This window comes from Stegostoma tigrinum, chromosome 34 (assembly GCF_030684315.1).
Source record: "Stegostoma tigrinum isolate sSteTig4 chromosome 34, sSteTig4.hap1, whole genome shotgun sequence".
NCBI lineage: Eukaryota > Metazoa > Chordata > Chondrichthyes > Orectolobiformes > Stegostomatidae > Stegostoma > Stegostoma tigrinum.
This window is the reverse complement of record NC_081387.1, coordinates 4,592,879-4,617,132: the sequence shown is the minus strand read 5'-3', so window position 1 is coordinate 4,617,132 and position 24,254 is coordinate 4,592,879. Positions and strand designations below refer to the sequence as shown.

Below are 24,254 nucleotides of genomic sequence, written 5' to 3'. Positions count from 1 at the left end.
AGTAAAACTGTTGATTGGTCATCCAGACTTCACAAACCTGTGTAAATGAAGCTGGACCAAAACCCTGTTGTAATGTTTCTCATTTTGAATTGACCCATGTATCATCCTTTAACTGTCTGGGACCTGACCCGACAGCTTAATCTCAGGGGCAGTGATCTGGTTGTTATGTTACTGGGTATATAATCCAGAGAACTGGACTCATATGGGGAGAACTCAAATCCCACTGCACTGCTTTTGATTTGAGTTCATTTAATCAACTAAGCCTCATAAAAATAAATTCTGTCAGGAATAGTGACTGTGAAACAATCAGGTTGGTGTAAAAATGAAACCAGCTCACAGCTGTTCTGGAGCAAGGGAAACCTCCCGTTCTTACTCAGTCTGGTCTAGGTCTGACACGGGATCTACTCTGAATGCTCTGGTTAACCACACTTGGTCCATTCAAATCCCTTCAATAAAAGACAAGAGGAATAGCATTGGTGAACTGCTTCATACTACCATGTCCAAATTTATATCAAGGTCAATGGCACATGAAGTCCAGCTGACACTGAATAATTCTCCTTTCAAAAACCTGGCAGAGCTGTCCCACAGACTAGTCACACACAAGCCTGACATAGTCATACTCACAGAACATCACTAGATTTTCCTCAAATCCTTCAGCAACCTCCCTGGGTATGAGCTGGTGAAGGGAGAGAGGCAACTGTGATGGAACAACCCTGCAAGATCTCAACAGTGAGTTTGATTCGCATGACAACTGATGCCTTTAACTGAAACAGGAGAGAAGTAATGACAGCTGTGCCTTCATTTGCCAACATGCTCAACTGTGGAATTCTCTCAAAACACCCTGTCTCTGCTCCTTTAACACCTTCAGGTGATGAGACTGTACCTCCTCTGATGTTGACCACCACTTGGAAAAAGCACCAAGCTGGCTCACATCACAGACACCAGAGGCAGATAGGAACATTGAAAGTCCAATAGGAGCATACCTCAGCTCAGTCTGACACTCAAAGATAAATCTAGAAGATCAGGGACATGAGCTGGGAAGAGAAAGGACAACACATTGATCGTCACTACATTTGAATCTTACGGCCATCTACAGACCAAGGTCAAATGGACAAATTCCCCTTCATTCGCAGGATGGATTTTCTCTTCTCAAAGATGACAATGACACCCATTAATGCTGGAGAAAACATTTAAAAAAACTCCTCAGCCATAAATCCACAGGGACAGTTGATACCCTTCAGCTATACCTCAGTACCTTGTGGTAGAATACAGAGGTGAGTCATTAACGACAGGAGAGCTGCAACAAGCAATCAAGCAGACAAGGAACAAGATGGAAATAGATAGGTTCTTGATTGTCCAGGGGATTAAGGGTTACGGGGAGAAAGCAGGAAAATGGGGTTGAGGAACTTATCAGTCATGAATGATTGAGCAGATTTGATGGGCCGAATAGCCTAATTTCTGCTCCTATATCTTCTGATCTTATGGAGCACTGATGGTATTCCAGCTGGGAGTTTCAAATCCTGAGAGCTTTTCCTCGCATCAAGAGTGCATGAACTTATCCCATGGATATGGGGGAGAAACAAAATCCCCCAACTCCCACAGAATGCGACAATTCAGATTATCTTCAAGAAGGGAGATAAATCATGCTGTGGGCGGTATTGAGGTATTTTCCTCTTGACCACAGTGGGGAAAATCCTGATACACATTCTCCTGAATCATCGGTCAATGGTAAGATTTTAGAGTCCATTGTTAAGGATAACATTGTGCTGAGTATTTGGAAGTGCTTGGTAAAATAGGCTAGAGTCAGCACAGCTTTGTCAAGGGGAGGTCACATCTGACAAAAGTCTTAGAATTCTTAAAGGAGGTAACAAGCAAGTTGGACAAATGAGAGTTGGTGGACATGATCGATTTGGATTTCCAGAAGGCCTTTAACAGGAGGCTGCCAAATAAGATAACAGCCCATGGTGTCAAGGCAAGGTACTGGCATAGATAGAAGATTAGCTGACTGGCAGAAGGCAGAGAGTAGGGATAAAGGCGACTTTTTAAGGATGCCAGCGGTGACTACAGGAGATCTAAAGGGCTTGGGACCACAACTATTCAGGTTATACATTAACAATCTGTACAAAGGATCTCAGGGCATTGTTGCTAAGTTTACAGATGCCACAAAGACAGGTGAAGGAACAGGTAATGGTGAAGAAACGGGGAAGCTGTAGAAGGACAACAACGTGTTAGGCAAGTGGATAGGGAAATGGCCGACAGAAGAAGATGTGGCAAAGTGTGAGATTGTACATTTTGGTAGAAAGAATAGAGGAATTAACTGTTTTCTAAATTGAAAAGCCTCAGAAATCTGAAGTTCAATGAGACTAAGGAGTCCCAATTCGGGATTCTCTGAAGGTTAACATGCAGATTCAGTTGGTAATTAAGAAGGCAAATGCAATGTTAACATTGATTTTGAGAGGGCTAGAATAGAAAAGCAGTGATGTACTCCTAAGGCTGTATCAGGCTCTGCTCAGACCATGTCTGGAATATTATGAGCAGTTTTGGGCCCAGTATCTCAGGAAGAATGTGCTGGCCTTGGAGGGGGTCCAGAGGAGGTTTACAAGAATAATTCTGGGATAAAGGACTTATCATATGAGAAGCAGTTCAGGGCTTTGGGTCTACACTTAATAGAGTTAAGAGGGTTAAGTGGGGGGATCTCATTGAAACTTATAGAATACGGACAGGCCTGGATAGAGTGGACATGGAGAAGATACTTCCACTCGTAGGAGAGACTAGGACTCAAGGGCACAGTCTCACAGTGAGGAGATAACCCTTTAGAACAAAGGAGGAAATTTGTTTTCAGTCAGAGGGTGGTGAATCTATGGAACTCATTGTCACAGAAGGTTATGGAGTCCAAATCAGTGTATTTTAGACACAGGCAGATAGGTTCTTGATCAGTAAGGGGATCAAAGGTTACAAGGAGAAAACAGGAGGATGGAGTTGAGAATTGTGTCAGCCATGAGCAACTGATGGAGCAGACTGGATGAAATGAATTGCTTCATTCATGGTCAATTAATGCCAATGTTGCCAGCAACGTCCACATGCTATGAACCTCTGTCACAGAGTTAATCTCCCATTTAAATTCACTCCCAGAGTTTCTGATTCAATTACTTGTGTTAGCCGTGTTCAAGTCACGAGATAATCTCCAAATCAGTCACTCCAAAAGTCAACAGTCAATCAATTCTGTCCTTTTTTCTTTGCCTGTTCAGTACCCCTCCTTCCTTTGCCTCTTTTGCCTCTGCCTCTCCCTTCTCTGACTCTCCCTCATCTTTACCTCCCTCCTCTGCCTCTCCCTCCCCTATCACTTCCCCTGTGCCCATCCATCCTGATGCACTCTTTCTTTTCTCATGTACCCTTTTTCCTTGTGTCACTTGGTCCTGTGATTCTCACTTCTGTAATAATCTCTTCTCTATCCCTCAAATGCATGCTAAAAACAAAGTGAGACGGCAAAAAACTACCAGATAGGATCAAATGTGGAAAAATGTGAAATTGTCCCCTATGACAGGAAGATTTTTTTTAAAAATTGTTTAATTAGAACAACTGCAGAATAATCTAGATGTTCGAGCGCAGGAATCACAAACGGATGGTATTTCTTTTGTACAAGGCATTGATGAGACCTCAAATATTATGTAGCTTTGGGGTCTTTATTTAAACAATGATGTAAAATGGTTTAAAGGAGGTTAACCAGATTGATTGGGTTGTCCTCTGAGGAAGGATTAGTCAGACTGGGTTTGCTTTCACCATAGTTCAGAAGAACGAGAGGGGAATTGATTGAAGTTGATAAGATTCTGAATGGGTTTGACAAAGTTGACGTCGAAAAGATATTTCATCTTGTAGGTGAGTCCAGAACTGAGGGGCAATGTTTTAAAACAAGAAGTTGCCCTTTCAGGACAGAAGTGAGGGGAAATGCTTCCTCTCAGAGGCTTATGTGACTTTGGGACTCTGTACCTGAAAAGGCAGAGAATTTGCAATAATTGAACATTTTAAAAGTGGACGTGGTCTTATTGATCTTATATAATGAAAGGTTACTGATGTTATGTGGAGAAAATGTGAATGTTAGAACACAAACTGATCAGCTTTCATCTTACTGAATGCCAGTGCAGGCTCAAGAGTTCCACGGACCTACCTCTGTTCCTAATTCATAATTGTGCATAGGTTTGGTCACCCCGTTGTAGGAAAGACATAGTTAATCTGGAAAGTGTGCAAAGAAGATTGACCAGGATGTCACCAGGACTAGTAGGCCTGAGTTACAGGGAGAGGTTGGCCAGGATAGGACTTTATTCCTTGGAATGTAGGAGAATGAGTAGTGATCTTACTGAAGTACATGAAATCATGAGGGGCATAGATAGGATGAATGCAGAAAGTCTATTACCCAGGGATGGAGAATTGAAAACTAGAGGGCATATGTTGAAGGTGACAGATGAAAGATTTAAGAAAGACCTGAGGGGCAACTTCTTCATACAGGGAATGGTGCAAATATGGAATGGGCTGCCAGAGAAAGTTGCCAGAGGCAGGCACTATATCAACATTTTAAAAACATTTGGATAGGTACATGGATGGGAAGGGTTTAGAGGGCCATGGATCAAATGTGGGCAATGGGATCTAGCTCAGTGGGCACCATGGTCAGCATGGTGCCAGTCTGGACTGAAGGGCGTGTTTCCATGCTGTATTACTCTATGAGTCTCTGTCCTTCTGTCAGTTGTCCACCCCCTACCATCTCATGTATACGTGTTGATCCCACCACTGCACACCATCGCTGCCTTGGATGCTGTGGGTCTTCCTCTTCTGATCTGCTGTCAAACACATCTAAGGATACACATCCCACACTGATGTTGTCAGTTTGAAAGCCTCTAAGGATGAAGAATGCTATTCCCACACTAGAAATCTGTGTCAACATTTACCAAAGGAACTGAGACAGCAGCTGCAATAAGTGAGGTTTTATTCAGATGGGACAATGACAAGTTTAAATCTCCACCTGATGAACTGCTCAAAGTCAGCTCCATTTCACCGGTCAGTTTCCCAAGCTTCAGAAACTCATGTTGCTGCAGAAATATTTGGATTGGCTGTGACAGACGTCAATCAGAGAGCCCACCCACTCTGCCCATTCTCTCCTCTTCCTCTTCCAGAGCTGGTTCACTTCCTATAGGGACTGAAAACCAAGTGAGGAGATGGTGAGTGAAGGAGCAGCTTTTATACAAATTGTATCCCATAATATCCACACCAATCTTCAGGCAGTCTGACTGTCCTGTGGGTAATCAGGGGTGGAAATGTCCCTTATGCTGTGTGAGAAGATCCAGCTGAGAGAGCTGTTTACTCGGTGCTTTGTGCTGAACTGTTTGACTGGAGCTGTGTGTTGGATATTGAGTGTGTTTATTGGAAGCATTTCCCTCCTGATTTCCAGCCTGAGTTTTGTTGATGTCTCATTCCTGAACACGAGAGGGCAGGGTGTAATTATGTGGGAGGTGCAGAGTGTCAGAGTTACTGTTTTCCTGATGTTGAGTTCTGCGTGTGTGTTGGGAGCCGGTTATTATCCTGTGGTCAGTTTTCTCTGTAAATTGCGATCTGAATGTTGCGTGTCGTTTAAAATCTCTCCAAGATCTTCTCCATCCTCACTCTGTAATCTCCTCAGTCAATCAGAGTCACAGAATTGTTCCAGTGCAGAAGGAGGACATTCGGCCCGTTATTATCTGCAGTGGATCTCCAAATAATAATCCCCCCGAGTCCCATTCACTTACTTTCTCTGGATAATCCTGCGCAATATTCTTTCTTAAAATAACCATTTTATAATCTGCTTGGGTGCTTTGGTTGAACCTGTGTGTACCGGATTCTCAAGCATTCCTAACTCCTTGCTGTGTGAAAACGTTTTCTTATTTAACTTTCCTTTCTGTTTACAAATTATTTTAAATTTGCATCAATTCATTCTCAATCCTTTCATGAATGGGAATGGTTTTCTCCCTAATTACTATCTACAGATTCCTCATGATTTTGAATACTTTGATCAGCTCTCACCTCATCCTTCACTTATCCAAGGAGAACTATCCCAAATTCTCCAATCTAACTTCCTCACTGAAATTCGTCAACCCAGGAAGTATTCTTCTAAATCTCTTAGGCACAATCTCCAATTCAGTGGCCAGAACTGAATGCAATATTCCATCAAGAAGTAGTGTCTAATGTAATTTCATCATAACCCATTCTATGCTATACCCTGTTAATAAAGTTATGGATACTGTGAGCTTTATTTGCTACTGTCTTCTTGCCAGCTTTTGTCCAATCTAATTCCGACTCTGCTCCTGTAACCCCTTTCGAGTAGCATCCTTCACTTTATGCTGTCTTTCCATGTTCTTCATATCAGAATGCATCACCTCACCCTTTGTTGAACTTCCTCTGTGATCCATCAGCTCACTCCACCAACTTATAAATGTGATTTTGAAGTTCTGCATTGTCTTCCTCACAATGCTTCCAAGTTTCCTATCATTTGCACATTTTGATGTTCTCCCCTGTATTCAAAGGTCTGGGTAACTAATATAAAAGACTGGGCCTAATTCTGATCCTTGGAAACGTCAGTATAAACCTTACTCCCAGACCAAAAATGCATCCATTAGCAATTACTGTCAGTTTTCTATCACTCAGCCAAAGTTGTATCCACATTGCTACTGTCCATGTTATTCCATGAGCTCTAACTTTGCTCACAATTTTTTTGTATAGGATTGAATCAAACGTCTTTTGGAAGTCAGTGTGGACCACATCCACAGCATTGTCTTCATCAACTCTCTCTGTTACCTCATCAAAAAACACCAATAAGTTATTTAAACATGATTTTCTCTTAATTGGTCAGTGCTGGGTCTCTTTAGTCAACTGTATTTGCTCATTTTTCTATTTATTTTATTTTGTGCGATGATTTTTGTGAGATTTCCAAATACTGAAGTTAAACTGACTAGCCTATATCGTTTGGGCTTATCCTTACATCCTTTTTTTTGGTCAATGGCATAACATTTGCAAAATCACCAGGTCCTCTTGTACTTTCCTGAGTCTCAGGAGGACTGAAACAGTATTGCAATTTTAATTCTCACTGCTGTTAGTATTCTTGGATAGAACATAGAACATTACAGCACAGTACAGGCCCTTCGGCCCTCGATGTTGTGCCGACCTGTCATACCGATCTCAAGCCCATCTAACCTACTCTATTCCATGTACATCCATATGCTTGTCCAATGACGACTTAAATGTACCTAAAGTTGGCGAATCTACTACCGTTGCAGGTAAAGCATTCCATTTCCTTACTACTTTCTGAGTAAAGAAACTACCTCTGACATCTGTCCTATATCTTTCACCCATCAATTTAAAGCTATGCCCCCTCGTGCTCGCCATCACCATCCTAGGAAAAAGGCTCTCCCTATCCACCCTATCTAACCCTCTGATCATTTTATATGTTTCAATTAAGTCACCTCTCAACCACCTTCTCGCTAATGAAAACAGCCTCAAGTCCCTCAACCTTTCCTCGTAAAACCTTCCCTCCATACCAGGCAACATCCTAGTAAATCTCCTCTGCACCCTTTCCAAAGCTTCCACATCCTTCTTATAATGCGGTGACCAGAACTGTACACAATACTCCAAGTGCGGCCGCACCAGAGTTTTGTACAGCTTCACCATAACCTCTTGGTTCTGGAACTCGATCCCTCTATTAATTAAAGCTAAAACACTGTATGCCTTCTTAACAGCCCTGTCAACCTGGGTGGCAACTTTCAAGGACACCGAGGACATGGACATGGACACCGAGATCTCTCTGCTCATCTACACTGCTAAGAATCTTACCATTAGCCCAGTACTTTGCCTTCCGGTTACTCCTACCAAAGTGCATCACCTCACACTTGTCCGCATTAAACTCCATTTGCCACCTCTCAGCCCAGCTCTACAGCTTATCTATGTCTCTCTGCAACCTACAGCATCCTTCGTCACTATCCACAACTCCACCGACCTTAGTGTTGTCTGCAAATTTACTAACCCATCCTTCTATGCCCTCATCCAGGTCATTTATAAAAATGACAAACAGCAGTGGACCCAACACCGACCCTTGCGGTACACCACTTGTAACTGGTCTCCAGGATGAACATTTCCCATCAACTACCACCCTCTGAATTCTTACAGCAAGCCAATTTCCGATCCCAACTGCTATATCTCCCACAATTCCATTCCTCCGCATTTTGTACAATAGCCTATTGTGGGGAACCTTATCGAATGCCTTGTTGAAATCTATATACACCACATCAACCGGTTTACTCTCATCTACCTGTTTGGTCACCTTCTCAAAGAGCTCAATAAGGTTTGTGAGGCACGACCTTCCCTTCACAAAACCGTGCTGACTATCCCGAATCAACTTATTCTTTTCTAGAAGATTATAAATCCTATCCTTTATAACCTTTTCCAACACTTTACCAACAACTGAGGTAAGGCTCACTGGTCTATAATTACCAGGGTTGTCTCTACTCCCCTTCTTGAACAGGGGAACCACATTTGCTATCCTCCAGTCATCTGGCACTATTCCTGTAGACAATGACGAGTTAAAGATCAATGCCAAAGGCTTGGCAATCTCCTCCCTGGCTTACCAGAGGATCCGAGGATAAATCCCATCCGGCCCAGGGGACTTATCTATCTTCACCTTCTGAAGGACTTCTAATACCTCTTCTGTGTGAACCTCAATCCCACCTAGTCTAGTAGCCTGTATCTCAATATTCTCCTCGACAACATTGTCGTTTTCTAGAGTGAATACTGTTGAAAAATATTCATTTAGCGCTTCCCCTATGTCATCTGACTCCACACACAACTTACCACTACTATCCTTGATTGGGCCTAATCTTACTTTCGTCATTCTTTTATTGCTTAAATACCTATAGAAAGCCTTAGGGTTTACCTTGATTCTATCTGCCAACAACTTCTCATGTCTCCTCCTGGCTCTTCTGAGCTCTCTCTTTAGGTCTTTTCTGGCTACCTTGTAGCCCTCAAGTGCCCTAACTGAGCCTTCACATCTCATCCTAACATAAGCCTTCTTCTTCCTCTTGACCAGAGATTCCACCTCCTTCGTAAACCACAGCTCCCGCACTCTACAGCTTCCTCCCTGCCTGACAGGTACATACTTATCTGGGACACACAGGAGCTTTTCCTTGAATAAGCTCCACATTTCTAATGTGCCCATCCCCTGCAGTTTCCTTCCCCATCCTATGCTCCCTAAATCTTGCCTAATCTCATCGTAATTGCCTTTCCCCCAGCTATAACTCTTGCCCAGTGGTATACACCTATCCCTTTCCATCACTAAAGTAAACATAGCAGAATTGTGATCGCTATCACCAAAGTGCTCACCTACTTCCAAATCTAACACCTGGCCGGGCTCATTACCCAGTACCAAATCTAATGTGGCTTCGCCCCTTGTTGGCCTTATCTACATACTGTGTCAGGAAGCCCTCCTGCACACTCTGGTCAAAAACTGACCCATCTATAGTACTCGAGACAAAAACTGATCCATCCATATGGATGTATCTCATTCGGGCAGAATAGGCAGCCTATCCAATACTTAGCCCGGCCAATGCAGAAACCTTCTAAACAAGCCAATTTCCTCCTCTTTCTCCATTGAGTGGGTAGTATCACAAAGCATGTGGTTAATAGTGGCTCCGTGGAAAATATCCCTTTTGGCCATCATTGGCTCCAGTCCTCCTTTTACTGCCCGTTTCTTCTGTTCACAGGCCAAAGAAAACTTAAGGTTTCCTTTTTTGTCAGCTGCCAGGCTCTTCATATTCCCTCATTCCTTCTCCTATTTGCTTTTTCACCACCTCATTGATTGTTCTGTCTTCAGCCTGGTTTTCAGTTTTTTTTGTCCAACATTTTTCATAAGCACACAAAACTTCTTTATCTTAATTACTGTTTCTTTTGTCAAGAAGAAAATAAGCTCTCATATTTATAGAAGTCTTTCATGACCACCAGATGTCCCAAAGCTCTTTAAAAATGTGTAATATTTTGAAGTGTAGTTGCTGATGTCGCATACTGCAGGTTTCATAAACAGCAATGAGATAATGGCCAGATCAAAATTCGACTCATTGACTGGAAACTAAATGTAATATTAACAGATATTATTGCTAATACAAAGTGGCTTCCTGTAATGTTTCACGGGGCTCAGTATTGAACCCCTTGCTGTTTGTGATATACGTATCAATGATTTAGACTTAAATGCGGGAGGCATCATTAAGAAATTTGCAGACGATAATTGACTATGTTGTTAATAGTGAAAAGAATATGTGTCGAGTGCAGGATGACGTTCAGTGGGCAAAATAGTGGAAAATGGAATTTAATGTGAAGAAGTGTGGGGTTATGCATTTCAGGAGGACAAATGTAGCAAGGGAATACACAGTAAATGGGAGGATATTGAGAATCATGGAGAAAGTGAGAGGTCTTGGAGTTCATATCCACAGATCCTTGAAGATACAGTACAGGTAGAAGAGTTGGTAAAGAAGGCGTATGGGATAGTTTCTTTCATTAAGTGGTGAATACGAGAACAGCAATGTAATGCTGGAATTACATAAGACACTGGTTGGCCAGAGCTGGAGTTTTCTGTACAGTCTGACCACCACATTACAGGAAGGATATAATTGTTCTAAGGAGAGAGCAAAAGATTTTGTTACAGTAATATTGCCAGAGGTTGAAAGCTGCAGCTAAGAAGAAAGATCAGCTACACCAATCCTTAGAATTAAGAGTGAAAGGTGACTTAGCAGAGCATACAAAATACTGAGGTGTTGGAGAAACACAGCAGGCCAGGCAGCATTTTCAGAAATGAAGAAGGATCCCAACCCGAAATGTCATCTTTCCTGCTCCTCTAATGCTGCCTGGCCTGCTGCGTTCATCCAGCTCCACACTGTGTTGTCTCTGACTCCAGCATCGGCAGTTCTTACCGTCTCAAAATACTGAGGGCTTTGGATGAGCAGAGAGGGAAGACCTATATTCCCTTCTGCGGTGAGACATAGCAGGAACTGCAGCTGCTGGAGAAACTGAGACAACAAGGTGTAGAGCTGGATGAACATAGCAGGCCAAGCAGCATCAGAGGAGCAGGAAAGCTGACGTTTTGGGCCTAGACCCTTCTTCAGATGTGGGAGGGGGGGAAGGAGGTTCTGAAATAAATAGGGAGAGAGGGGGAGGCAGATAGAAGATGGATAGAGGAGAAGATAAGTGGAGAGAAGACAGACTGGTCAAAGAGGCGGGGATGGAGCCAATAAAGGTGAGTGTAGTTGAGGAGGGAGGGAGGAGATAGGTCAGTCCAGGGAGGACGGACAGGTCAAGGGGGTAGTCTGAGGTTAGTAGGTAGGAAATGGAAGTGTGGCTTGAGGTGGGAGGAGGGGATAGGTGAGAGGAAGAACAGTTTAGGGAGGCGGGGACGAGCTGGGCTGGTTTTGGGATGTGGTGGGGGAAGGGGAGATTTTTAAGCTTGTGAAGTCCACATTGATACCATTGGGCTGCAGGGTTCCCAGGCGGAATATGAGTTGCTGTTCCTGCAACCTTCGGTTAGCATCGTTGTGGCACTGCAGGAGGCCCAGGATGGACATGTCATCTGTGGAATGGAAGGGGGAGTTGAAATGGTTCGCGACTGGGAGGTTATTTAGTGCAAACCGAGTGTAGGTGTTCTGCAAAGCGGTCCCCAAGCTTCTGCTTGGTTTCCCCGATGTAGAGGAGGCCACAACTGGAACAGCGGATGCAGTATACCACATTGGCAGATGTGCAGGTGAACCTCTGCTTGATGTGAAAAGTCTTCTTGGGGCCTGGGATGGGGGTGAGGGAGGAGGCGTAGAGGCAGGTGTAGCACTTCCTGCGGTTGCAGGGAAAAGTGCCGGGTGTGGTGGGACTGGAAGGGAGTGTGGAGTGGACAAGGGAGTCACGGAGAGACTGGTCCCTCCAGAAAGCAGGTAAGGGTGGGGAGGGAAAATATCTTTGGTCGTGGGGTCGGATTGTAGATGGTGGAAGTGTCAGAGGAAGATGTGTTGGATCCAGAGGTTGGTGAGGTGGTATGCGAGGACGAGGGGGATTCTCTTTTGGCGGTTTTTGCGGTGATGGGGTGTGATGGATGAGTTGCGGGAAATGCGGGAGACACGGTCAAGGGCGTTCTCGACTACTGAGTGGAGGAAGTTGCGGTCCTTCAAAAACAAGGACATCTGAGATGTATGGGAGTGGAATGCCTCATCCTGGGAGCAGATGCGGCGGAGGCGAAGGAATTGGGAATAGAGGATGGCATTTTTGCAGGAAGTTGGGTGGGAGGAGGTGTATTCTAGGTAGCTGTGGGAGTCGGTGGCGGTGGATTGAAGGGGATTTATAGAAGGATTAGAGGGGTTGAGGAAGATCTTTCCCCAGACAGTGGTGTGTGTATGAAATTTGCTGTGCACATTGGTGGGTGAGGCAGAAACCTTGAACTCATTTAAAATGAATCTGGATCTGTACTGAAATGCTGAAACCTGCCAGGCTGTGGTACAGTTCAGGGAGATTCAAATGAGTAGCTAGTTTATTCAGCATGTGAAGGCATGATAGGCTGAATGGCCTCTTTCTGTGCTATCATGTTTCTGTGGTTCTCTGCAGTCAAGTGTTGGCCTCAGTGCTCAAGTCATAAATGAGGCTTGAACTCACAGCCTCCTGACTGAAAACTAAACATGATACCACCTGAGGGAAGGTGATAATCAACTCAGTCCTTTAACTCTCTTAAGGCCCCTTGTCCCTCAAGAATCTGTGATTTTAATTGTTTTATATTTGATGTCTATTCCTTCAGGTTCCTGGGCTGTAATATCTGGAATACTTTCATTAAATACCTCCAGCACTTTCCGTTTCTTTAAGATACTTCTTTAAACCTTTGCTCAAGCATTTGATCATCTCTCTAATATCCCTTACATAGCTCACTGTCAAATTTGTCTGATTATGCATCTTGAAGCATTTTGGGGCCTTTTATGATGGTCAGGGTGCCGTAGAAAGTTAAGTTGTTGTTCCTGAGCAGAACAGTAGTCAGGTCCCTGATTCAGGATTATACTGTGTTTTATGTGTGTATCTCGATGCCTCATTCTTTGTCATGTGTTTTAAGACAATATTGCAGCTTTCACATTGATACTGGCTTGGATTCTCTTTGTGGGTGGAGGCAACTATGGTTTGATTTCACAGAGAGGAATGTCTGATGGACTGCTCCATTCTGTTGCCTGATCATTCAGCTATCATGCTGGAACTGAAGATTTGATTGATTTGATTTATTGTCACCAATGCCTAAGTACTTTGTTTGCAAATAATACAGGCAGATCACAATGATCAAGGACATACAGATCAGAGAGTGAAAAAAATCTTGGACAGAGTAAGGCATACAGTTTATGCTGCATTGGATGTACGTGAGGCAAGATCAACATTTAACTAAATGAACATGATTTAAAGTTAGAGAGTCCATTCATCAGGCTAATAATGGCAGGGAGAAGCTGTTCTTGAACCTGCTCGTGCATGTGTTCAAGGTTCTGTACCTTCTGTCTGACAGAAGAGGTTGTAGGAGATGGTTATCGGGTCACGATGGGTCTTTAGTGATGTTGGCAGTGAGCCGAATAAATGGAGGCCATGGATAAAAGGTTGGCTTCCCTGATAATCTGGGTTGTGCACACCACTTGCATTAGTTTCATATGGTCCTGGGCAGAGCAGTTGCCATACCAGGCCATTACACAGTATACTTTCAATAGTGCATCTGTAGAAGTTGGTGAGAGACCTTATGGACAAAGTTTTCTGAACTGCCTGAGGAAGAAGAGGTGTTATTATGCCTTTGGACTGTCACACCTATGTAGGACGTCCAGGACAGATTATCGTCACTCCAAGGAACTTGATGCTCTCCACGCTGTCAACCTCATCTCCATTGACATAGGTGTGTTCTCCTCCTTTCTTTCTGAAGTCAAGGATCAGATCTTCAGTTTCACCGACATTAAGAGAGAGGTTGTTCTCTAAGCCCTCTATCTGCTTTCTGTATTCTGACTCTGTTGTTTAATAACCATCCCACACAGTGGTATTGTCAGCAAGCTCGTAATTGCCATTTGTTTGGAATTTGACAACACAATTGTGGGTGTACAGGGAGTGCAGTAGGGGGCTGAGAACACATCCTTGGGGGGCTCCAGTGTTGAGTGTTATTGTGGAGGAGGTGCAGTTACCTATCCTCACGGATTGTGGCCTGTGGGTCAGAAAGCTGAGGATCCAGTTGCAGAGGGCCAAGCCAAGACCAAGGTCACAGTGTTTGGAGATCTATCTGGAAGTGTAATAGTGTCATAGTCAATGAGCAAGAATCTGATGTAGGTGTCTTTGTTATCCAGATTTTCCAGGGATGTGTGTAGGGGTAGGGATATGGCATCCTCTATGGACCAGCTACATCAGTAGGCAAATTGTAGTGGATTGAGCCAGGCTGGGAGACTGGATTTGATGTGGGTCATGAACAGCCTCCCGAAGCACTTCATGATTATTGAGGTCAGAGCCACTGGGTGGTACAGGGATGATGGTAGTCTTTTCGAAGCAGGCAGGGGCTTTGGTTTGTAGGAGGGAGAGGTTGAAGATGTTGGTGATTACCTTCTCCAGTCGGTCCGCACAGGGTCCGACTGCTTGGCTGGGGGACACCGTCCAATCCCATTGCTTCTCTTGGGTTGTCTCCTAGGAAGGCCAACGTTAGTAGTGACAGAGGGAACAGGTATGCTCAGGGCTGTCGGCAGTGGGGGAGGGGCCTGCTGGCTTTCCGCTTGAACCATTCATAGAAAGCATGGAGTGCATCAGGAAAGGATGTATTTTTGTCTGCCATCTTGCTCTGCTCATTTTGTATCCCGCTTTATTGTGTAAGCCTTGCCACAGACAGTGGGTGTCCATTGATTGTTTTGGATCTCTAAGTTGGTCCAGTACTGCCTCTTGGCATCTCTGATGGATTTGCATAGGTCATAGCTGATTTTCTGTCCAGGTCGAGGCCTTCCCACTTGAATGCTGCATGCCTGGTCTTCAGAACACTTGTTGATCTGTAGATTGAATTTTGCTCATGGAGGCTGTTTTTCAGTCTGGACAACTTTGGAGAGAGTATAGAAAAGATTTGACGACGATGTGGATAGACTGAAGAAGCTGGGATTGTTTCTCTTCGAAAAGTGACTGAGGTGGTTTGTTAGAGATGTTTTAATCTGTCAAGGGTTTACACACAGCAAATAAAGAGAAACTTTCAAACGGCAATTGGTAAAGAGAGATTTCAGATAAAAGATGATTGACAGAAGAATAAGTGATGAATTGAGGAGAAAATGTTTACATAACTTTGATCGGGAACACATTGTTTGATAGGATGATGGAAACCAATTCAGTTGTGACTTGAGCTTTGTTCACTCCTGAACTCTGCAGTATCGCCAGTGTTGTTCCTGACCTGTTTATCTACTAGTTTGATGACAAAGTGAGGGGTGTATTGGACTGTTGAGATTGTGGTGGAATACAATCCTGGAGCTGCTGATGCCTCACCTTGCCTCATGGACACCTGGTTTTGGATCTGTCCTTAGTCTACGTCCCTCATAATGATGAACATAGTGAATGACTCATTCATCATTTGGAAGGGGTGTGGTAGGTTTCCTTGAACTTATTTGACCTGAAGCCATGAGACTCTATGATGCCCATATTGTTGATATAAATCAAGTTTCCTTTTCCTGTTTTACAGAAGGATTGCACCGTACTACACCAAAGAATACAGAGAGGATAGATACCACCGATAGATCCTGACCATCATCCAACAAACAACTATAGCAGGAAGGCATCCAGTCCCTTCACAGCATTGCTCAACACAGAGAAGGTTGGGCAGTGAAACCATCATCTGGAAATCACTCACATCAGGGGACCTTTGACATATCATCAGATCTGAAACTGGTCAGTGGTGTGGAGCCTTCCATCAGATCCAGCCTTTCTGAATGTTCAGTTGTAGGTTATCAGTCAGGGTGAGGCTGGGAAGAAGTGTAAGTTGCTCCAAGTGTGGTGACAGCTTCAGTCATTCATCAAACCTCATGACCCACTGAGTCATTCCTCCAGGGAGAAGCTGTTTGAGTGTGAGGTCTGTGAGGAGTGCTCCACAGATTGTAAGATTTAATATCACACACATTGCATCTGTTGTACAGCGATAACTTAATGGAAGAGACACCCTTCAAGTGTGAGGTGAGTGACGAAGACTTTGCACACCCGTCAATGATTGTGCACCAACAACATATTCATATTGGAGAAAAGCCATTCAGTTGTGAGATGTGTAACCAGGACTTTGTGCGGTTATCAGACCTTGTGAACCACCAGCGTATTCACACAGGGAAAAAGGCATTCATTTGTGAGGTATGTGACAAATCCTTCTCACAGTCATCAAAGTTCCTCATGCACCAACACACTCACACAGGGGAGAAACCATTCACATGTGAGGTGTGCATCAAATCATTCTCTGATTCATCATACCTCCGCAGACACCAACGCACGCACACTGGAGAGAAACCATTCACATGTGAGGTGTGTGACAAATCATTCTCCCAGTCAGGGAACCTTCACATACACCGACGTATTCATACCGGGGAGAAACCGTTCAGTTGTGAAGTGTGTGACAAGTCTTTCTCTCATTCATCGCTTCTCCGTGTGCACCAACGCATTCACACAGGTGAGAAACCATTCACATGTGAAGTGTGTGACAAATCATTTTCAGATTCATCAGCCCTTCGCAGACACCAGCGCATTCACACAGGGGAGAAACCATTCATATGTGAGGTATGTGACAAAGCATTCTCCAGGTCGTCAAGTCTCCTACTCCATCAGAGGATCCACACAAGGCAGAAACCGTTTATGTGTGAGATGTGTGACAAATCATTTTCAGCTGCATCAAGTCTCCGTGCACACCAACGCATTCACACAGGGGAGAAATTGTTCAAGTGTGAGATCAATGACAATTAATTCTCACAGCCTGTGCAGACACAACACACATGATGTGTGCAACAAATAGTTTCGGTGTCATGGTGATGCTATTCCATTAGAGGATCCACATAGGGGAGTAACATCTGAAGGGTAATCTTTACATAAAGCTTTTGTGATGTCTCTGACTGTCTTGAATGCTACAGAACTCGCACGGGGTAGTAACCCTTTTAGACTAATTTCTTTAATGAAGCCTTCATACACCTATTGGACCTCCTGGAATATCAGTGAATCTGTATCGGAACTACCTGGTCAAGTTCTAGCCCTGTCTATCCTCAGAGTGTGTAACTGTGGACACAGTCTCACATTGCAGGGTGTTCAGTGGGACTGAGACACAGAACAAGAAGCAGCTTTCACTCCCATCAAACACCTAGTGATGACATCACCAGTGCTGAGGGATTATGATGTCAACAATGGAGCCACCCTGCAGTGTGATGTCAGTGACACAGGACTTGGAGTAATCCCCATGCAGTGAGGGCAACCCATTGGGTTTGTATTCACAGTGTTAACACACACTGAACAACAATGTGCACAGATTGAGAGAGAGCCTAGATATTGTCTTTGCTTGTGAACATTTCAACTAGTTCTAATCAACTACAAAACATTAACAAAGGATATTTCTTAATTTGTTGAAATTTCATTTGGAAGTGAAGCACACATGTTAAGTGCAGACGTTATTATTGGACAAGTCAGATCCCTGACTAAAGTCTTATTTGATGGACCATAATTTGCTTTTAAACTTGCTTTTAACAAAGTAGTTTTTCATTGAAATATGAACACGCAATGTGGCAGATTTGGTTCTAACATACTGAAGTTTATGGCACAAAAGGAAAGATAAAATAGATAAACCATATTGTTTATATGTAACACAAGTTTAAAAATTTTGCAACACATGGTAAAACACTGTCTCATTAATCCCTAAAGCACCCATTTACAGTACTTAAATGCCAGACAAATTCTCTAATCCAATACATCTGAATTGACTTAACAACTGGAATGGAAAGAATCAGTTCAGAGTCTGTTGGCCTTTTGCCTGAGTGTTGACACAACTGAACTTCGATTTTCTCAGCTTAATGTAACCCCTTCAGAGATTTAATTAAATATTTCTGATTTGGAACTTTATAACTAAACTCCTTACAGAGAAGTAACCTATTTCTTAATCGTTCTAAAGTATCTTCCTTTCTCAGAAGCAACTTCACATATCCAGCTTCAGCCAAGAATTCTGCAAACTGAAACTGAGCTCATGCTGTTATCAAGCCAAATGATAAATCAATTCTGATCCTTCCAATTTAAACTGTTGAAATGCTCAACAATATTCTGTTCACTCTTAAAACAACCCTATCAAAACAAAACTCCATTACCATCCAGGAAGTCTGTCTCTCTTTTCCCACTTTTTCTTTCTCGTACTATTTTTAGAAGAAACCACTATGGCTAAGGAAATACTTCCAAGTTAATTATTAAACCCCATCATATACACAGACAATAAAATTAAAGTATTGGGGTCTGTATAAATAACACCATCTGCCATATTGATTCTGATGTATATTTCAAAATTATGCAGAATTATACAAGACTCAATGTCTCTTTATAAACAGTCATTATTTTTGCTGATGTATCATAAATTTCTTCAAAAAATATCTGACAGGCCATTTGATTCCCATTTTCTTATCTTGCAGACAAACAGCCCACACACCGATATTGCTGGTATTGATAATCAGTTTTCAATAGCTTCTCCTAATTCAATAAAATCATATCTTGGCAACATCTTGGTGGCACTGTGGCTCTGTAGTTAGAACTGCTGCCTAACAACACCAGGGAACTAGGTTTGATTCCAACCTTGCTTGACTGTCTGGAGTTTGGACATTCCCAACCTGAAACATCAACTTTCCTGCTCCTCTGATGCTGCCTGGCCTGCTGTGTTTCTCCAGCTGCACACTGTGTTACCCCCTGTTTCTGTGTGGGTTTCCTTTGGGTGTTCCAATTTCCTCCCACAGTCTATATATGTGTAGATTAGGTGGATTGGCCATGCTCAATTCCCCATGGTGTCCATGGATATGTATGCTAGGAGCATTAGCCACGTGAGGTCATGGGGATGAGCATGGGTTGAGGCGGGGGGGGGGGGGGGGGGGGGCGTTGCGGTTTGGGTGTGGATGGAATTCTCTTCAGAGGGTTAATGCAGACTTGGTGAGCCGTAGGGTCTCTTTACGCATTGTAGGGATTCTGTAATATTGGAAAATTTCACATTTTTTCAAGGCATGGGAAAATTTAAAATTGCCTTTACAACCACTTGTCTTGGTGCTACATTGGTCTTGTCCCATGCTGTGGCCCAAATAAGTCATTTTTGGCTTGGTGAATTCATTCTTAGCCAAATCTATGACCAAATTGGCTACAAAAAGCTAATCATATAGTTCAGCCAGTGCTATAAATGTCCTCCCCAGGTTGGACTAAAACAGCCAAATCATCAGTCATGTAGTACTCCAGTTATTTTACTAGTTATTCATTGAAATGCTGCTGGTGCATTTTCCATTCCAATAGGCATGACTTGGATTGATAAAGTTCATCTGGTGTTACAAAAGCTGATACCTCTGGGCTCTGTCAGTCAACAGAATTGAAGATCTCCTTTTAGCAAATTAATTTTTGTCACAAATCATACTCGTCATAACTTATTCAATGGAATAGGATGTGAGTCGTCTTTGTTATCACATTGACTTTGCGATAATTAGTATTAAACCTTTGTGACCCATCCTATTTCAGCATCATCATGATAGGGGAGCTCAGGTTACAATGACTTGGTCCAATAATGCCTTTGTCCATCATGAATTTAATCTTTTCCCTCACTTGATGTAATCTCTCTGAATACAGTCTGTTTCAGTCTTATTTTACACATAACATTTGCCCTTCACATTAATATCATGAACAGTCAAAACTGTTCTTCTCGGTCTGTTCCCACAAAGTGATTTCTCATTCTGAAATTGCCTCTAAGTCACTTCAATCATTTTCTAGAAGTTAAGCATAACCTTCTAAGCAACTCCATATTTTCCAACGTAATGGCTGGGGGAACAATATCATCCCTGTCATAATGTTTTTTTAACAAGTCAACACGGTCTGATTCTTTCTCGTATGTGGAGTACTCGCTATGTAATACATAGCATTGGGTTTCTTTTTGATTTGGTAAGATCCAGCAGACATTGCTTTTAATGGTTTCCAAAGCCAGGTAACTGCCACCAAAGTCTATTCCACAACAACATCTCATACTTTGACATTTTTGGGTTTCGTTTTTGTTACCTATTGAGCATGCTTCTAAAGCTTTTTAGTATATATTGGTCAGTTTCTGTCTGAACCCCACAGCATAGGTTGGAAGCGTAGTCTCTGAACATATCAACTTCTCTTTATTTTTGTTGTCCTCTCATCTTGCATACAAATATGATTAGAACATGTCTATATCTTGTAAAAAATTTAACTAATATTTCTGTTACCACTTTTGCATCTTTCCCTAAAGACATTGTTTAAGTAATTCATGTAGAAAAAGGTATCGGTTTCATTTTCCTGGTTTTATATAGGGGCCCTACATTATCTATCAGATTCCTGTTAAAAGTTGTTCAAAAGCTGTTATTGGAATTAAAGGCGCAGACTTATTTAAGGGTTTCAAAATTTGACTACATATTTATGTACTACCAGACATTAAAAATGTTTTAATATTTTGTGTTTTCCTGATACCTAAGCCATTGAAATTTTGTGAGCCAAATGTTATCATGATATTCAGTTGGAACCACCACTGAAGGCCCAATGCCCATTCCTCATTGGCTGGTATTTAAAGTGGTTTCCATTTCTTGATTAAGTTTTTGTTTTTTAAATAATAACTTTTAAATATCAATTCTCATTCAGTTTCTGAGTAGGCTGCTTCGTATAACTTTACCAATTCCAAATCTATTTGTTACTATTTCTATGAAAGAAGATGGGCTAAACATATCAGCCTCTGTCTTTTGTTAGGAGTGATAGAGTTTTACAGCGTAGAAACAACCTCTTATTCATGCCGACCCAATATCCTGAACTGATCCATTTCTATTTGCCTGCGTTTGGTCATGTCTCTCTAAACCCTTCCCATTCATAAACCTGTCCAGATACCTTTTAAATGTAACTGTACCGGCCTCCAACACCTGACAGCTCTATTCATACATCCACCTCCCTCTGTGTGAAAATGTTGCCCTTCAAGTCCACTTTATATCTTTCCCCTCTCACCTTAAACCTATACCCTCTAGTTTTGAACTCCCCCACTCTGAGCCTTGGCTACTCACCCTCTCCATGTCCCTCATGATTTTATAAAGCTCTTTAAGGTCATGCATCAGCCTCCCTCCAGGGAAAATAACCCCAGCCTATTCAGCCTTTCCCTATAGGTCAAACCCTCAAATCCCAGTAACATTCTTGTAAATCTTTACAGAATCCTTTCAAGTTTAACAACATCCTGCCTAAAGCAGGGAGATTAGAATTGAATATAGTGTTCTAAAAGTGTCCTGTACAGCCGCTCACAGTTTCACAGGGCTACAGGATGCAGTAAATCACTGCACTGAAATACGCTGCAAGCATGGGTCACCCCATTAGATTTCAAATCCAACACCCTAACCAGTCGGCCATCATCTGTTACATTTTCAAAAATTACATCAGACTGCTGAATTTCCAAATCATCTCCCTCTTTCATAGACTAATTCTGTGACCTTGAATTAAATCACAACACAGTCAGAAAACAACCCAGGATGATCCTCTTAGAACAATTGAAGGATGGCTGTTCTATCATCCTTGGTGAAGCAGATGTTTTTGAACCTGCCAGGTCATTTCCCAAAATAAATTCAATTTCTTTTGTAGGAATTTGTATCACTGCTCCTAATACAACTTCTCCATTTACCCCATTCTCCCACGCAGTAGAATCAGACTGGTTTGTAACCTCCATGTATAGCAGCACTTAATATTTTCTCCTTCATTTACCCCTGTGGAAGAAAAATAGTATCCTCAGCGTCAGTAACTGACTTGCTCCACCGTCTCTCAACATCTTTATTTCTTTACCTCCTTGATTTATGACATGAGAAAATACCACCACCTCTTGGAATAAACTACTCAGAACCTGTTCTGATTCCCTTTGTCAATATTCAAAGAAGAATTTTCATGACTGCTCTGAACCATCTCTCCTTTCTTGTTACATTCTAAAGAAACAGATTCTCTCTGTACTACCACTACAGTTTTAATACCTACTATCTTTTTGAATGCTCCTTTTCTGCAGAAACTTTAGACTTTCCTACTACTGTATTTGGTCTCATTTAACTGTGCCTGGTTCTTGTGTATCCAGTCTAATTACAACAAAAGCTGTAAACTTCTTTATCACTTTTTAGTTCAAACTTTCTCCTTTATTACTTTTGCATCTTTCTGTCTGTTTTCAAAAACTAGTAACTCTTCTGTCTTTCTTTGCTATTTAAATGTTTCTTGGTTAGCTCATGTTCTCTAATTTCCCTATGTCTTTGAATTTTAAGTCATTTTAATCCCATCTGTCTTCATTTCAAAGTATCATAGCTGTATATCTCTCTTTTTCTGTCTTCTTGATATAAGTCTTGTCATTTCTAACTCTATCTTAACTAATCTCAGCAGTAACATCACAATTTCAGGTTTCCCTCTTCCAATTCTAAGTGTTATTTAATTACTTAAATCATCTCATTCTTACAGGATAACAAAGTGTGGAGCTGGATGAACACAGCAGGCCAAAAAGCATCTCCGGAGCACAAAAGCTGACATTTCGGGCCTAGACCCTTCATCAGAGAGCCTGCTATTTAGCCTGGTGTGTTCATCCAGCTCCACACTTCGTTATCTTGGATTCTCCAGCATTTGCAGTTCCCATTATGACTCATCCTTGCAGGATTCTGCTTTTTTACATTAAATTTATCTGCTAAATTTCTTAGTTTAGTTTAAGTCCAAGATTTCAAACAATCCACTGTTATATCTACCACTTCCAGAAAACTCCTGGCAACATTCAAAGCAATCTTCAAATTCTGGAGGAGTTAATGCTTTCAGCATATTGTCAGCAATAGAATGTAAATGGGAACCACGGATGTACAAATACTGGATAACAAATAAGACATAGACAGTTAAGGCTAGTAGAGTAAAAGCCACAATATCAGCCTTGGATAAATACCTGTGAAAGACTGCATAGGTAATGTAAGAGAACAGACAGAGAAGTTTGGGAGTTGTATTTTTATATTGTAGTGCTTTGCCAGACTACTCCAAACACCTCCCAATGACCCTAGCAAACCTGCCTGCAAGAATGTTGGCCCCAGTGTGGTTCAGGTACAGACGTTCCCATTTGTATATGTCCCACCTTCCCCAAAAGCGGTCCCTGTGATCCAGGAATCTAAAACCCTCCTTCTTGCATTAACTCTTGAGCTGTGCATTCATCTGTCCTCTTTTCCTCTTCCTACGCTTGCTAGCACATGGCACCAGGCGTAACCCAGAGATTATGACCATTGAGGTCGTTTTTTTTTAAATCTACTGCCCAGCTGCATGAATTCTTGATGCAAGACCTCATTCCTCACTTTACCCATATCATTGGTACTAACATATCAAACATCTAACTCATTATTTAGGATACCCTCCAGCATTCAGTGACTCTCATGACCCTGGTACCAAGGAGGTAACATACCATCTTGGGGACACACACAAACACACACACACGCACGCGCGCGCACACACACACACACACACACACACACACACACAGTCCAGTTGCTTCTGTGCCAGCAGCTTGGCTCTGACTGCACTCACCCAAGGTACCAGCAACCACACCCACATCCAAAATGGAATACCAGTTGGTGTGCCTGTTCTTTCTGGACAGTCTGCTAGCCACCCATTCTCTTCTTTCTACTAGTCTTTCGAGCTGTGGTGTGATCTCCTCTCTAAACATGCTATCCCTGTAACTCTCAGCCTCACAGTTGCACCAGTGTCTCCAGCAGCTACTCAAGCTCTGAAACTTAGAGCACCAGCTCCTGCAACTGGCAGCACTTCCTGCACATGGTCATTTAGGAGACTGGCAGCATCCAGGGCTCCCCATATCTGTCAAACTACAGCTGGCCTCTACTGACATGTTTTAAAATTATGTTCAACTTCTTAGATTTGTTGGTTTATGGAAAGTAATTTTTAACTTGGTGAGAGTATTTCATTACTGGCTTTTTGGAGTTAGTCTACAACACAGAACATTT

At 42.5% G+C, this 24,254-nt stretch overlaps 1 pseudogene; it reads left to right on the top strand.

Moving 5' to 3' along the window:
* Nucleotides 1-5,175: 5,175 nt before the first annotated feature.
* The window catches only part of LOC125467703 (zinc finger protein 43-like), a 69,724-nt pseudogene continuing 50,645 nt past the window's right edge, over nt 5,176-24,254 (top strand).